Consider the following 17,214-nt stretch of genomic DNA (forward strand, 5'->3'; position numbering starts at 1 on the left):
TCTTGCTGCAACTCTGCCTTATTGAGGAACTGTTGTGAGTCTCACTCGCTTGTTGTCAAGAGTCATACTGACGGTGGGATGGTTGTCTTTAGAGTGCTGCAGGGATGACGGCTTTTGTTAGGCTGACATGGAATTCAACATCGCCCTGGTTTCTGCAGCAAAAGGACTTTTTCTCAATTGGATTTTGCATCATGGCAGAAAATTAGGTCTGTGGCAAACAAAGGTGGTTGACACTTGCACGATTGTTCAGTAAGATAATCTTCACAAACAACCCTTTTATGATTTTTGAAGGCTAAATACCAGCCGGAAGTAAAATGCTAATGTCAGGCTAAAAACAAACCACACCACGGTTGCATGGCTGAACGTTGGCACCACGAGGCTGTAAAGTCGTGTTCAGCATGATGACGTTCTGAAGTCACATTTAGCCACTTATTAGCGACCACCCTTAAGACCCGTTAAAGCTTCAAAATTCATGAGTGGGGTGTTTCCTGATGCATTTTATGTCTTAGAGCAAAACATGTAAGTCTCTTAAGCTTGTGCTAACCACTGACTTTATTTCAGGCATCTTACCAAAAAACCCATTCATACGAGGGTACCGGTAGTGCTAAAATGCTAACTCATTAACAGGTTTTAGGACTCATTCCTTTCTACTCTTACTACTGGAGTATTTATATCTATACTATGTGTGCTACATACACTGTAAAACAAATCAAACTTACTTCTGTATGAAGCATACAAAAAATACAAGTGAGTTTCTTTTTTGGGGGGGAAAAAGTGAGAAATCTACAAGTACTCAAAGAATTAAAAAAGAAAGTGAGCATGTTCAGTGTAATTCCATTCTGGCTCATATGAGCAGCCTGTGGTGACTGTCTTCGCTCTGTGCTGTGGGCAAAGCTGTGCATTGTTTGCGATGAGCATGAATGCTGACCTTTGGCCCCTCCGGTGGCCTCTGCAACCCCCCCACAAGTTCACAGGAGGGTCAGAGAGTCCTTGTGCCTCTACAGACACTGTGTTGATGGAAACTCCACCCCACATCTCGTCCATACACCCCCCCTCGGTAAATCTGTCTGTCTGTCTCAGTCAGACACAAACACACGCACAAACCAAACAAACAAAACCTGGCCACAATGTGAGAATGAGGTTTTGGGAAATACTTCAACTCTGACAGTGTGTGTGGTCATTCGTTTACTCCACAGCATTGAGCCGAAAATATTGGGTAACATAAAAAACTAACAGTATTACAACACCTAATATTAATTAAAATCAACCATTGGATTACATTTTCTACATGACATATTGTCAAATGAATAAAATCCATCTGCATACATTTAAAAACATTTTTAAAAATGAGGCCCGTTGTGTTTTCACACAGTGATCAATGATGTCTGCTTATAGTGAGTGTCACTGTGCAGCTTTCAGGACCTCAGCTGCTGGGCCAGATTCATGCATTTTCCTATGCTCTGTGGCTTCAGGCACGACCACTGGCAAATGGGGCTGATGCTCATCACATGAGATATCACATGCTGCTAGGCAGAACATCCACCATGTCCTTTACATGAGATATGCTGCTGTAACATGGAGATCATTTTCGTTTGGGGAAGCCATTAATACTGCAGATCTCACAGTCCCACTGATTTCAGTATGTAAATTATTTTCCGTGAGCCCAGAGCATGGCACGGTGCTCCGGGTTTGCTGCGATGGGTTGTTTAGGGATCAGATTAGGCCCCGTGTCATTTCATGCTAGAGATGATAATAATGGCTGCCACTGCCGAGATGACTGTTGACATCATTACTCATGTGTTCTGCCACACGCATCAATCTTCACATGCTGTACAGACGCTCCTGAGGTGAATGAATTTTTCACTTTGGAGTTCAGAGCGGGGTCACGCAGACACATAGCTTCACATATGAGAGGAGCACAGCAGGTAAACCAAAAGACTCACACCACTCATTTTTCTTTCCTTTCTTTCCTTCTCTCTCTCTCTCTCCGTGGTATCAGATTACTTCGGCTTTGTTTAATTTTTCCACTCAGCAGCCTGATATCTTACTGTACATGTTCTGGAGTGTTTCTGATCCTGATCCAGATGTATGATGCTATCAAGTTCAGTGACATGCTGGGCAGCAGATGTGGTTTTAACATAATATGCATAAAAAATGTCCCTTAGTTTGAAGTTTTGATATAGTCCAATACTAAATTTTATCTTAAGCTCCTTAATGATTGCACATGTGCGTCCTTTATAGGATCATAGCAGTGCTCCTTTAACCAGGAGTGATACAGTGGTAATACAATCTGTAACCCTGCAGTGTTAATGCCATGCTCTGCCCACTGGGCTTTACAGGATAAGCAGAACTAATCCTCAATGAAAGATCAGGCCTCCACATGGCTGCAGATCAAGTTTATAAGAGATTTTTTTCCTCCGTTGGGATCTGTGGAGTCTGGGAGGACACTACAGATGTAGATGTGATGGCGTATCGTGTTTTAACAGAGGTGTTCTCCACTGACAGGTGGAGTGAAGGTGTAAGAAAGGCAGGATTTACCCTCCTAAACTGTGTGCTGTCATCTTTACAAAGTATGTTCAGGGGGTGTGAAAGGGATCATTAGTTGTGTGGCAGCGGAAGCAGCCGTGTTGTCAGCTACCTGCTATTTACTTCCCCTCATTACTGTACGCTGGCTGGCGCTGGTGGGAGTGTCAACATCATTAACATGACTGTCATTAGTCCTGTCCCACACTGCATGGAGAAGTTAGTCCTGGGGAGAAAAATGAAGCGTCTTTCACCACCAACCTCACTGCGCTGCAGCTACTGTGCAGCTCTGAACACCTCCATTCAGCTGGACTAGACTGAAGAAACAGGAGCTCTGCACAGTTTATTAAAATAATTTTGTGTGAGTTGCATCATCTATGCAATTTATGCCATCTGTGAGTTGAATTCATAATTCAGAATTTAGAATAGTGATGCATCAAAACTGGAGAGACACTGACAGGATGACAAAGTCTGAATATAAAATGTGATGCATGTGCACACAGGTGTAGATTGTGGGGCAGGTGCGGGGGACATGCCCCTCTCAATAATTATAAAATATGCAAATATCCATGCATTTAAGGGTTAATGAAATATTATATTACAACTGTAATCAAGCATTTATATTATATTTTGAGTGTATTTAAAAAATAGTTCAGCCTAGTGCTGTATGTTCTTCATACCTAAATTGTTAAGACTAATTGAAATTCTGTTTTATTTTATTTGTGAACAAAGGTGTAGATTTCAGGAGGATGTAGAAGACATGCCCCCCTCAATATTAATATTAAGTGCATTCCTCCCCCCAAATATAAAAACATTAAAGTAACATAGGACTTTTAGTTTGATGAAACACCATAATCTTCTGCAGATAAAGCACAAATTGATGCCCAAAATTTCACCTGATTGCAGGAAATTCATCAGTTGATGCTAAAAATCTTCTGGCGCCAAACCCCCTGTTTAATATGTCCCCCCTGTGCTGAAACTGAACCCGTGTCCCTGTATGTGCAACACAAAGAGATAACATCAACAATTTCTGTATATTCACAGCTGCTGCAAATGTGCAACACCAAACATGCTCCACAATAACAGTGAGAAATCCTGATTTTGAATAAAATCCTTCATGAGAGCATGAACTCATCCATAGACTTGATTCATGACTCAGTGCCATTAAAAATCACAGTTATCATGAATCACTAACTTTTTACAAATACGCTGTGGATTGCACCTCTGTTGTTGTGTTTACCCGCAGTGTCTCGCTTTTGAATTGGCACCTACAGCAGGATTAAAACAAACAAGCTCCCTCACACCTTGTCATCTGCCTGACTTGGCTGGATGTTATTGTAGTCAACTTCAAGGCCTGAGCAGCAGCTGCAATCACTTATGGCAGTCTGCCTCAGTGCTCAGCCCCTCCGTGCCCCCAACTAGTTTCCCATCAGCCTTGAGGGGGTAGAGCTCCTCGCACTCAGTTTCAACCCTCCTGCTCTCTGTCTTGCCTCACTGAGACCTCCTCGACCTCTGCAGAGGTGACTGGAGAAGTGGAACAACTGAGAGCGTAGCCGTGCAGAACATGTCCCCATGCATAGTGATTGTGAGTGGATCCACATACTGGGATTCCACATGCCTTTTGTACAGGGGCTCGAGTTCAAAGTGGGCTGGGCTTTTGGAGGAACGATGTCGTCCAATGGCAGCGCCGGGATCGCTGTGTGGCTCGTCTTGATTTACGGTACATCATTAAGTCAGCGCATTCCTTCTCCCTGTGGCCCAGGTGGCTGTGGGGCCTGAGGCCCAGACTCACAGGAGCAGAGCGGCGCTCTCTGGAGCACAGCACAGCCAAGGGGAGCAGCACACAACAGAGGAGCAGCTGCAGACCAGTGGACCCAGCTCCACAGCAGCCACGGCACATCCCTCCATGACAGGAAGCACTTAATACAATACATCTCAGCACCTTCTGTGTCTATGAAGGATATATGTTGTCTTATTTATAGGTCCGCAATCCTGTTTTCTTTCAACTTCAACAAAGATCACGAACCAAAGAGTGAGAGGGTGCGCTGACCTATGACCTACGCAACAGCAGGGTGTGTTACAAACAGGCAGTTATATATAATTTAAAATAAAAAAGGGGATTATTCCTCCCTAAAAATGAGCCATCACACTAGTTTGATGTAAAGGTCTCATTGAGGAAAATGCCTGGGCTTGTTTTCTGCAACAAACATTCATTATATCGAGGATTTATGTGTTCTATATTACATGTTGTAATTAGTAATTTACACCCTCGTGAATGAATGATCTGCCAAACATAGTCTTTTTTCATCTCCAATATCTCAGCAGTCACAAACAAACTGAGGGTGGCTCAGTCTTGAGAGATTTTTGGAGCTGCTTTGCCCTCTAGTGGTAACTCACAGTGTCAGTCCGCACACACACACCCAAACCCCCGCCTCCTTTAACACCCACCACCACCGGCCAGCCAGTGCAGGAACCACAGCCTACAGTTAAACTCTTTGAACACAGTCATAAGACGACTTGTCAATCCGCGCAGGATTTCACATCGACAGCTTAGTGATTTTTTTCGCAGACTGACACTAAAAGAAATTAGCTGTTAGAGATTTCAGCACTTTATGAAACTTTACAAGCAGACTTTAATATTTACAAGGCTACTAAAAATCCTGGCAGTGCTTTCAGCTCTGACCGACGCATTAGTGACATACTGTGGTTTATGTTGGGGAAAGAGGCAGCTTACAGAAACTGGCTGTACGACTGTTTGATTTATCAGTTTTATGGTTTGTTTTATAACTTCATACACATGTGTAAGTGAAGAAGAAGCAGCACTGCAGACAGGACACCAGTGTGTCTGACAAACTCAAACAACCCCTATTTGGTGGTGTGAAATTTTCACACAGCAATCAATTTGTTTCTCTGTGTGTGTGTGTGTGTGTGTGTGTGTGTGTGTGTGTGTGTGTGTGTGTGTGTGTGTGTGTGTGTGTGTGTGTGTTTAGAGGGAGAGATATTTTATTCACTATCAATGATTAGTTCATTCAGGATGGGAAAACATTGTTGTCGCTCCAGCATTTGGCTGCCGCTCTGGGAAATAGAAACAGTGTGGTGATGAGGTACTTCCTGCATGCTGTTCCTGCGTGTGTGTGTGTGTGTGTGTGTATTTGTGGAGCCCCACAGAAATTGGCATTGGTGTCGGTGAAAAGCTCCTCGGCCTCCACGCTGACAGTGGTAACGCGAGACAGATAGTGTGCCATTTGCTGTGTGTCTCACTCAGATGTCTTGACCTGGCCAACTGGACAGGCCTGACTTCCAGCTCTGGCTTATCTCTCTGGCACAGCATTGGTCACTTCACACCCAGCCGCTTGATCGGCCACATTTGCATGGGACCATTGAGACAGAGGCGGCTCAGTCTGCAGCAGTTTGTAATGACGTGTGTGTTACAGTGGAACTTAAACACACAGTAAGGAGTTTCATTTTCTACCAGTGGCTTTGAGGCTTATTTTTGAACAGAAAAGTCTGTTAAAAGCTAACATTTAACCACTGAAATTTAACTAGTTTTGCTGTGTATAGGCCTATAAATATATTTGCTTTTAATTTGTCTAACATATGCGTATTGCAGACATGGTGGGTGTGTGTAACTTTGTATTATGTCCCCTGTCTAGTTTGTTTCATTCTGTTCTGTTATTGTGTCTGCGTCTTAGCTGTGACCTCCCAACAGACTGCAGATCAGCCTTAAGACACCTCTGGTAGACAACATTAAATAGTTACATGTTTGTTTTACATTGCACATCACAAACAAGGGTGTAGGTTTTAGGGGGGACACATAAGAAATGGAGGGTCTGCAATTCCTCTGCTAGAAAATTTTGAGCATAAAACACTTAATTTTCTGCCTTCTGATGATTTTTTTAATGCACCAATTTTTAGTTTTCCGCATCAATTTGTGGTGAAAATGCCTTTGATTTTGTCAAGGTAATAGTCCTATGCTACCTCTGTGTTCTAAATATTGAGGGGGACATGTCTTCTCTGTCTCCTTGAAATCTTAACACGTTTACAAATCGATAAAATAAAAATGTTTATCAGTCTTATCAAAAAGTCAATTATATAGTAAATACAGTACTAGGCTGAACTCTTTTGCCAAACATTTCTACAGACCTCTTGCTAGTAAAATACATTAAACTACATCTCTAAACAGTTTTAAACATGTATTTGTCATATATTTAGTTGTATTTTTATAGATACCAAAAAACTGGCATCTAACTGTCAATATGTACTTTTTATAAACTATGTTTATAAATATATTGTTCCAGTTTCACATTGCCAAACACAAATATATCAGCAGAGTATTCACAGATCTCAGTTACTGTCTTGTGGTCATTGTAACGTGTTTAAGCACAGTGTGTGCAACGGCTCAATATTTGGTTTATGACATATGAACTAATCCTTAAATTATAACCCTTTGAGCAGTTAAACTTAATTTTCTTAGTTACTTTAATTTGAAGTCAGCAATTTTTGTAGAGCAAAACATGATATTTGAACTCAAAATCCAAACAAGTACATCCCTTCCATCATTCTCTGTCCTTCTCAATTCCACTGCCTCTCTCTGTATACATCCATGACCTTCCCCCTGTCCTGCGCATGAGTAGGAATGCCCCCTGGTGCTTATTGGCTCGAGTCGTGGTGTGTATTCTGGTCATAAATGTATAATACTACCTAGATACGGATGCGAAGATGGTGCTTATTCAGTCCTATTGAATTGCTCGCCCAGCGCGTGCAACAAAAATGTTCCCCAGCGTCCGGGTTTACTTTTGCAGTATGTGGCCCACTGAATATGTGCAGTAGTATTTCTCCCACTGACTCCTTCCACGAGTTCCTGCTCAGCTTCTGGACTTAAGTCACTGACTTTTAAATTGCTTTCACACAGAGAACGCACAGCGAGCCAATCTTGTGGCGATATTTGCTGAATTTGACAAAAAAAAATGCTTTGGATTAGAATTGCTGACTGTATATTTAATATGAAAGTGAGCTAACATGCGCAAACATCTTCCTTCTTGTGTGTATCATTTCATCCAGGAAACAAAATGAGGTTAAACAAGAAAACCATTACCTAATATTACCTACCTTAAAAATAAAATGCTGAATAAAGTCAATAAAATTAAACGTGGTGTAATATGTTCCCAGGTCTCTGAAGACTTGATGCATTTGTGTCTTTTATGCCACATATAAAGAAATGATAAAGCTTAAGCCACTTCACAAGTCTGAAATGAACAACCATTAAAACTTCCAGCAAGAAAAACACCCTGTAATACAGGTAACACCTACACACAAAGCACTGAGCCTGTTTGCTGACACAGTAAGCCTACACCCGTCGCACAGAATAAATGTTCTGCCCAATAGGAAAGCAATTTTGCAATGCATCACTTTAAGTGAGTGGACCTCTGTGCTGCAACCAGTGTCTCTTAACCTTTCCTTAATTTGTCTTGTCTTGTTATGAGTTCTCAGGAACAACTCTGTCCTTTAAAGACGTGACTGCTCTGCCCTGCGCAGAGCCGGACCACATCAGGCTCGGTTCAATATGAGAGCTTAAACTGCAGATTTTGTTGTGTGGCTCCCTGCTAGAGTCGACGCAGCTGTTTCCTCTCTCGTTTGGTCTTTGAAGACGCACAGAAATACTGCGTGGCGATGTGGATCTGACACTCTGGCCTGTGCGCTGCTTCCTGTTGTCAGAGCGCCATCATTAGTGTGTTCAAATGAGAGGTTAATAAAGAATAAGTTACTGCAACTTTCACTGCACACTTGATTTACTGCCACCACCTTTCTGCAGCACACAAACATCAAACACTTCATTTCAACAGAGAGCTGATAAGGAAATGTTATCTCAGTGTGAAGGAGGCAGTGACCTCCCCTCTGGCTTGTAAGAGGTAACGTGAAAATATCTGCAGCATTGTCCGGCATTACCATCCTCTGAGCGTCAAACGAAAGTAATAGCTGCCTTAAAACGAGCACATGGAGAGCGCTGTGTGCTTTTAATCGAGAGCAGGATCACAGTCAGAGACGTAGCACAAAATTCTGGGCCCCATGCATAATCAGTCTCTGCCCCCCTTTCCTTCCTGTCTTTCTATATTATTTTTTTTTACAAGTCAAAAAAGTCCAGTTTGCGAAGAGCAGCTAATAGCTTTTCTTTTGAAAAGACACAACAGTACTAGTTGATGCTTCAGCAGCATAAAGTGGGATTTCTTCTTCTGTGTCAAACTGATCAGACATGCACTCCTCCAGAAATGTATCTGACACTCTGGCCTGTGCGCTGCTTCCTGTTGTCAGAGCGCCATCATTAGTGTGTTCAAATGTAACTGCGCGCTACCGCAGACCCCCTCTTTATTTTTTTCAAGCTGCTAAAATTTTCCTCAGTGGAAACAAAGCTATTATGTCTTTCTATATCACAGACAAGTCACAATAAATTGTGAAGATGATAAAGCCCCCACACAACTGCATTGTAAGTCCAGTGTGTGATTTATCCTGGCTTCCAATGAGCAGAGAAAACTCTGCTAGCCTCTAGGCTAATTCACGCAATATAAAATGTCATAGGCTTATGCTACTAATGTTAGCATGCTGTAAATGTGGGGAAAACACGTCTAGTATAAGACAATTTATTTGTTGGTGATGGTTGTGAGTTGTAATTTAGCCAAATTTGCGATGTTACCTTTGATAAATGTAAGTATTTTTCCTGGCTTCGTATGCGTAGGAAGACTCCATCAGCTCCACTCCACAAACTCCACTAGGCTAATTTATACAATGTAAAATGCCATAGGCTTGGGCTGATAACATTAGCTTTTTGCATTCATGGGGAAATGTGTTCATTAAAGGTAAAGTGTTTTGTTTGTGTATCTTGCACGTTATATGACGGCAATTTGTGTACTTGTGTTTGGAATTGTGTCGATTAAGCCATGTTTATTGTGTGTTTCAGGTGTGTTTTGAATCAGTCAGACTTCATAGCACTTTACAGAAACTCAATGGCCCTCTAGCATTTTGGAGCTGTAACTGCAGAGGGACACGTATAAATCCTCACAATGGTGTGGGGCACATGCGTACGCTATGGCAAAAGCTCTGCATAGAGCTGACACACAACTGTAAATGCACCTTGAAAAGTTGCTCACCGTGCTATAACTGCGTTTGGGGATGAATCCCAGTGCAGGGGCACACTAAGCAATTTTGTACATTAAAGCCAGAGAGCCTGCATTATTTTGTTTGTACAGGGTTTGGTCATTCACCCGATTTATTTAGCCAGTTTTAGTTTAGTTGTGGCACTAAATAATTAGAAATAAAAAAGTGCAAACAAAAAACAAAATTTTGCTCCAGGCTTTTGCAAGGCCCCTCTCACATTAGGGCCCAGCATAATCAGTCCCAGTTTCCCCCATCTACAACATCCCTGATCATAGTACATCATTTGGATTCATCCCAGTAGTCTAAAAAAAACCCCTTTGTCTCAGGAGTGCAACTTTTCCACCTGTGTAGGACATCATCACTCTTGTTCAGCAGCCTGACACATATTTTGGTAGGATTGTCACCACAAGAAGGAAGTTGTAAACCAGCGAGGCTCCCAGTGCAGGAAGCCTCCTTTCATTGTGGATAATGTCACCTTGAAAACATGGTGGTCCCTAGTAGACCCTACACAGAGCTTAAGACTCAGAACAATACATACCAGGATACTTAACATGCCAGAAAATAACTTGTTAATACTGATAAAAACTGATCCCAAAGTTCATGTAAAAAAAAAAAAAAATCATCCATCTCATCTGGAACGGTTGCAAGCAACATGTTTCAGATTGGCAAGTCTAATTTTTAGGACTTGTTTATGTTGTGTTTATTCCCTCTCATTCCCTGGACACTTTGGTAACTCCAACCCTTCATTAAGCCTTATTACGCACACCACTCACTCAACATCTGGCTTGGGGCTCCCAGAATGGCTCATTTGGCGTGCTTTTTATTGCAGTCATATAGTTGGAGTTGTAAATGACTGTGTGGCTGTGTATTGTTTTGTGTTGTGGGGAGCACACAGTATTCTCACCAGCGACGTGGAGTGTTAATGTGCACAAGTCACAGTTTCACATTCTCTAAACAAGTTTAAGCTTGTAGGTTTTCGGGGTATAAAAGCTTAAAAAAATGTCATTTTTGAGTTATCGCTTTAGTAGAAAATGCCATTAGCAGCGACAGTACTTAGACTCCACTGGAAGTGGGTTGTTCAATTTAGCCCCTGGCCTGTGATTGGACGAATGTCAGTTGAGTAAGTGGCACGTAGTGGAGGGATTGGCAGCTCTATAACTCCCTCAGACAGGTTTGTCATCTGTGTCAATGACCCACCAGGGAGCCGGCCCTAATATCAAACCCAATGCTGATGGATGACCACAGTTCCAGCTGTTAAGGCACTGTCACAAACAGGTTCCTCCATAGCCTGTCACCGTGTGTGTGTGTGTGTGTGTGTGTGTGTGTGTGTGTGTGTGTGTGTGTGTGTGTGTGTGTGTGTGTGGTAAGTAAAGACATGGTCAACCTTGATTTTTCTCAGTTTGTGACCACAAGAGCCACAACTGTCATCATTATCTCACAGGGCCAGATCTGATGTTTTGATGACGTTTTATTGGGCAGTTGTTTTTTTTTTGTTGTTTTTTTGCGGCATCACATTTGTGTTTTTATAAGCTTTAATGTTTTAATGCTGAACAGTGCTTTAAAAATTGTTAGCATGACAATACTTGATTTTCTGCCAGACTCAAAACTAATTGTCATTATATATTAATCTGCTGATTATTTTATTGATTAATTAATTAATTGTCGGGTCTATAAATTGTCAGATAAAAGATCTCAAAGTCCAAGGCAACATCTTTAAATGTCTTGTTTTTTTTCAGTCCAAAAGCCAAAGATAGGCACAAATATAATAGAATATTAAAAAAAAGCAGAGAATTTTGAACAATTAATAGATTATCAATCAACTAATTAATCAGTCGACTGATTGTTGCAGCTCTAAAAACCAGAAATCTCAGCAGGAAATGTGCTTAAATTAATCAAATCTTTATCACTCTTTCATGTTATTTAGTTAATTGTGTATCCACATGCATGTTTTACTTTGAAATCTGAAGTTTGGACTGAGGCAGAAAAATCGATGCAAGGGACATAAGACTGTTCACTGCAGAAAAAATAGCATAGTGTTGGAGTAAATGGAGCCACTTTATAAATCAGTCTTTGGGTGTGAGGGATTAAAAGGTTTTCATTAAGTTTATACATCTAAAAAATGACATAAAACCACATGCTCACACACGTGAGGGACGTAGGGTTTGAATTAATGGTGACGGTGATAAAAGGTGCTTTACACTGGCACCTCTCTCTACAGTCCGCTCTCATTGTTTCATTGTTCTGCCTCGCTTCTTTCGGCAAACGTGCTTCATAGTGGCTCAAGTGTAAACTACAGTATATCGCAGGAAGGAAGAGGGACCTGCTGGTGGGGGTTGGGAGCAGGATCCCAGACCATAAAACCTGGCAGCCGCCCTCCTGCATTGTTCACCAGCACCATTCCAGCCCAGTTTCACTGTTTTCTCCCTGTGCTGTGTGTATCCTGTCCTTTAAAAAGGCAGTAAATGTTGTTGTTGTTGTTGTTCATCAGACAAACATGAATCTACACCAGGCTGCTCGTCTGCCTTTGTTCTTTCCATGAAGACTCTTGAGGGCAGGAAGAAGGTTGTGCTAAAGAAGCAAATGAATGACATGGTTATAAACACAGGCCTCATATGCATCAGACACACATCAGGTTGCACACAGTATGCGTTTCACTGTGTACAGAGCAGAATAAATGCATAAATACAAATCCAGCCTTTCATATGGATGCTAACACATCCAAATCTCCTCTTACAGCACCACCTTGTGGTGGACTGCGAGGCTTTCTCCACATGTTTAAAAGCATTGATTGCTGCAGTGTCATATATCACCACAAACAGACAGTGATTCAAAGTAGACACAATGAAAAATATTCAAATTTCACAGTATTTGTTTTGTCTTTTTACTCTACTAATATGTTTAAAGGAACATTTTAACTTACACAGTACTAATAAATATGAAATTATAAAAGTATAGTTAAAACACACATAATAGAAAATGTAATCCCATAATGAATATCCTTGCATTTGCTGACTATTTTGCAAAGTCACAATCCCTACTTCAGTCTGTGTAAAAACTGTTCCCATAACTTTCTATCATAAATGGTTTCCCTGTTCTCTTTCGTGCCGTGAAACATTCAACATGACCGCAGCAGGAGAGTACAACTTTTTGTGGAATGCAGATGCTTTCTTTCTCAGTCTATTCATGTGATTTAAAGCTGTCAGGGAAGCCGAGCAGCAGGCTCCAGACAGGAGGCTGGACATGACAATGAAGCTGAAGTCCTGCAGAAACGGCTCCCCCTGCTGGCTGGGCACAAGGGGATCTGAACACAAAAAAAATTGTGATTGTGGTTCAGTAATGAGCAAAATAGTGTCAAATTCAGAATACTTTATTGATCAGTGGAGAGAAACTGGGAGATGTTGTAGTTGCTCCTATGTTGTATAGACTTAGAGGAAAAACTTTTTTTTTTTTTAATAAAATAAGAAATAGGCAATGTATAACACAATATACATGTACATGTAAAATCCAAGAAAATGTAAAAAAACATACAAAGGGACATGTTTTGTACAATAAAGAAATGTATGAATATACATAAATGTGTGCACAAGAAATGTAAGAAATATATACAAATATGTGCCTGAAATATATATATATATACAGATATACAAATATATGCACAAGACATGTAAGGAATATATACAAATATGGGCCTAAGATATATAAAAAATATGTCCAAATATATGCTAAAGAAATATAAGAAATATGTCCAAATATGTAGACAAGGAATCTATGAAATATGTCCAAATATGGGCATACAAAATGTAAGAAATATATACAAATATGTGCACAAAATAATTAAAAACTATGTCCAAATATGTGCACAAGAAATCTAAGAAATATGTCCAAATATGTGCACAAGAAATATAAGAAATGCATGGAAACGTCTGCAAATATGTGCACAAGAAATCCAAGAAATATGTGCATCATACTACAAGAGTGCAAAACATAAGTGCAGGAGAAGAATAGGTATTGTACAGTTGAAATATTGGACAGTACCTGGCGGTTTATTGTTGTGCAAAAATACAGAATGCTTCAAGTCAGTATTGCATATTGTACAGTTTTGCAGTTGAAACAGTCGAGTATTGACATTAACCTCGATGTCTTCATGTGTTTCCCACAAACACACTCCCAGTTCATCTCATAACCACACAGCCACTTGTTCTCCCATCACTCCTCCTTGCTTGTCTGCCTCTTCTTGCCGGGACCAGAACTGTAAACACGGGGCAGAAAACGCCTCTGCGATCCCAGCTGCAAATAGAAAGCTGGAGACACGGGAACATTTTTTAGCAAACCGCTCGACACTCCAAACTAAATGCAGCCTTTCTCCAAGATCAGAAGGACTGATGAAGCCTGTCATAATCATTTCTATGCTACATTAACAGAAGCAACACTGTAGTTTGCCTTGGCACGGGCAAGTGTTGCTCCACGGCCTCAAGCATTTATAGACTCCAACCTCCACTCCTGCTCAAGTGAAGGGTCAATGTCTGTCTGAGTTTAAGAAGTTTCACATCAGGAGCACTTAGAGCTGCTTTTAAAAAACTGCGTGTTTTTGCTCAGTGGAAAATATTCATGTTACGCTGTAATGTGAGGCCAGTGATTATTGTCTCCTGGAAGCCAAATACAAGGATGTTTACTGGAGTCTATATTTGTATCAAGATATTTTGTTATTTGGGATAACGACATTTTGTTGTCTTTTATCAGATCAGAGAGCTCCTGGGAAACACCCAACAGTTTCCGGGCACATGGTCTGTATTTTCAAAATCAATTTCTGTCTCACAGTTGGTTGCAGTGCCACTGAAGTCATCAGGGTCACGCACCTCCCTCCGTAGTCGTTTGCCAGCCGCTTCCAGCTGAAAAATGGAGCTTTCTGGACTAGAGGGGTATATGAACAGAGATAGCTTGACACAACCATTTGTTTGGCTCAGGTGAATACAGCCAGACAGCCACACAGTCCCTGCTCTGCGGCGGGGCTTGCACTATGGCCAGATCCTACTGGACACTCATTCCTCAAAGACGCTCCGAGGCGCAGCTCAGATATTCTGCTACTGTACTGAACTAGATGTAAAAATACACAGCCGGTCTTTGTAAATAGTGTATGTATTTCATTTTAATAGTCGAGAGTTTAGCTGAGAATGTGTGGTGAGGAGGGAGGGTGAGTTTAAGGAGCTCTTTATGCATGAGAATCAAAAAAAATGACCCAAAAACTGTACATGCATCTGAGGGTGTAGGTTGTGTGTCATTATTGCGGGGGAACACAAATGAAATGAGGGTTTTGTGGGACCGCCGCTAGAAAAGCGCCAAAGACCTGATTTCTTGCAGTCTGGTGAATTTGTATTCATTAATTTGTGGCTTTCTGCTGGAAGTCTTTAATTTGATCAAATTTAAAGTTTTCTGCTACTTTCTTGTATTTAGTTTTTGTGACTTTTTGGATAAGACCGACAGTAGGAGATTTTGTTAATATATAGATAAATTTCATTTTCTTAAACCCAAAATACAAATGTGTCAGAAAAAACAAACAAAACAAACAAACTAAAAACACAGGTGTCAAAAGCTCAGTGAATAAGAAGAAGTCTTTAGATTCTTCTCTTAGATGAAAGTAGTAATTCCCCTGCATAAAAAATGAAAGCTCGGCATTTGAAATCTTACTTATCTAAAGGTACATAAATGTTGCTGGCAAACTGTTTGATGAATATCATAAGTAAAAGTACCCATCATGCAGCAGGATGGTTGCTGTTTACTGGATTGTTTTGCAGATGTATTAACAGTCCAGTTGGTCGGATTTAGAGGCATCTATTGGCAGAAATAAACTTTTTATTCATAGCTATGTTTTATTAGTTTCTTATCACTTGAAAATAAGTGTTTTCATTACCTTAGACTCAGCCGTTTACATCTAAAAAAGACAGAGTCTGCCATGTTGTTTCTACAGTAGCCCAGAAAAGACAAACTGAAACACAGGCTCTAGACATTTGCATTTTCACTCTTATTCATATTTGCGTCGGACACTGAGGTTCTCCGACACGCTTGGCATATGGGAGAAGTTCAGTTCTGCAGACACTGTTTTAAAAATTCTTTAAGATTTGTTAAAAAATATTACCCTCCAAAATAATACCATTGTCCAAAAAATGTAAAAGGGGGTTGAAAGTACAATATTTACCTTTAAAATGTTCTTTGGTGTTTAGGTAGGTAAGTCAAGCAATCTACAAGTACCTCAAAATTCTACTTCAGTGCAGTACTTTTTTTTGTACAGTACTTGAGTCTTACTGAAACACAATAGAAGCCACTGTAAAGTCTGATGACACTTTGTTTGTCTCAGTAGCGTCTCCCTACACTCTGTCTTTCCGTGCTTTTAAAAGTCTCGTCCATCTCCATTATTCACTTTACCTCAACATAAAGGCTTCTACTGTAACAGTGAAAAATGTTCACGGTCATTAAGTACATCTGTGAATTTCAGAGACAAAAATACAACTGTAATAAATACAGGCAGTTGTAAATACTAATACTGTTGACAGATACTGTCTTGCACACGTTCATGTCTCTGCTCTTTAATTGACTGCGTCCTGTGACTTCACGTAAAGACTTTTGCTGTAACTCTTGTGCGCACTGTCACAACTTCTCAGGCCGCTGTTATATTCACGTCTGCGTACAGGAACGAACAGAAAACAGCTCGGCACCTTGAGTGTAATGAATTTGAATCTGTGGCTGATTCAGTATTAGTCTGCGTTACTGCTCAGCCCTGCAGGAAATGAATTGCCCTTTATTTAACATTACAAATTACAGGTGACCCACAGTGAGGAGAACTGTGAGTTTGAACGGTGCGACAAATAGATTTAGAGGGGCAATGATTCCCTCCCAGATTCCTGTTGTGCAAATGCAAGAGATTAAATGACAGAGGATATTAGCAAATAATGTGTGATTCCGGCTGTGATAAACGTAATGCAGTTAGGAGGCAATGAATATGTCTGTTTTTGACACAATTAAATCAAAGTAAGTATTAGATTACATTACATTGATTTGTTGTATTGCAAATTGTCATGTTGACGGTGCTTGCAGAAGGTAAATGAGGGTATAAGGTTAGCACTGCTGCAGGGGTGGATTTGTCGGAGGTTACAATGTGCTGGTGTAAGTGCTTCAGGTGTGGACCGAACAGGACCCTAATTAGACGTCCTGGACTCTGTAGCAAGGAATAAATGCTCACTTTTTTGTTTGATAAGCATAAGCTTTGTTTCATGCACAAATTGTAATGTTATCTTACCTGATGTGTTTTATCAGGCAACTCCCGGATGCAAAAGATTGAGCAAGATCCGTTACTTGTGTGAGTACATGCCGATAAAAAACACACAGGCATCATAGCTTCAGTGAGAGAGAAAGTTTGATGTTACTTACAGGATTGTCTGTCTGATTACGTATTTTAACAGTATTACACTTCAACAGTGTTACAGCAAACTGTGACTTTATTGACTTGCAAAATCATCTTTTAAATCAACAAATGTATGTGTTATTCAT

The 17,214-nt window shown here is 40.7% G+C and overlaps 1 long non-coding RNA gene across 2 annotated transcripts in view; it reads left to right on the plus strand.

Moving 5' to 3' along the window:
• Window positions 1-17,214, plus strand: part of LOC148188511 (uncharacterized) — a 73,825-nt gene that overhangs the window by 31,141 nt on the left and 25,470 nt on the right. The gene's annotated exons all lie outside the window — the stretch shown is intronic.

The sequence above is a fragment of the Plectropomus leopardus genome, chromosome 10, assembly GCF_026936395.1.
Source record: "Plectropomus leopardus strain MGB_pleo_1.0 chromosome 10, ASM2693639v1, whole genome shotgun sequence".
Classification (NCBI taxonomy): domain Eukaryota; kingdom Metazoa; phylum Chordata; class Actinopteri; order Perciformes; family Serranidae; genus Plectropomus; species Plectropomus leopardus.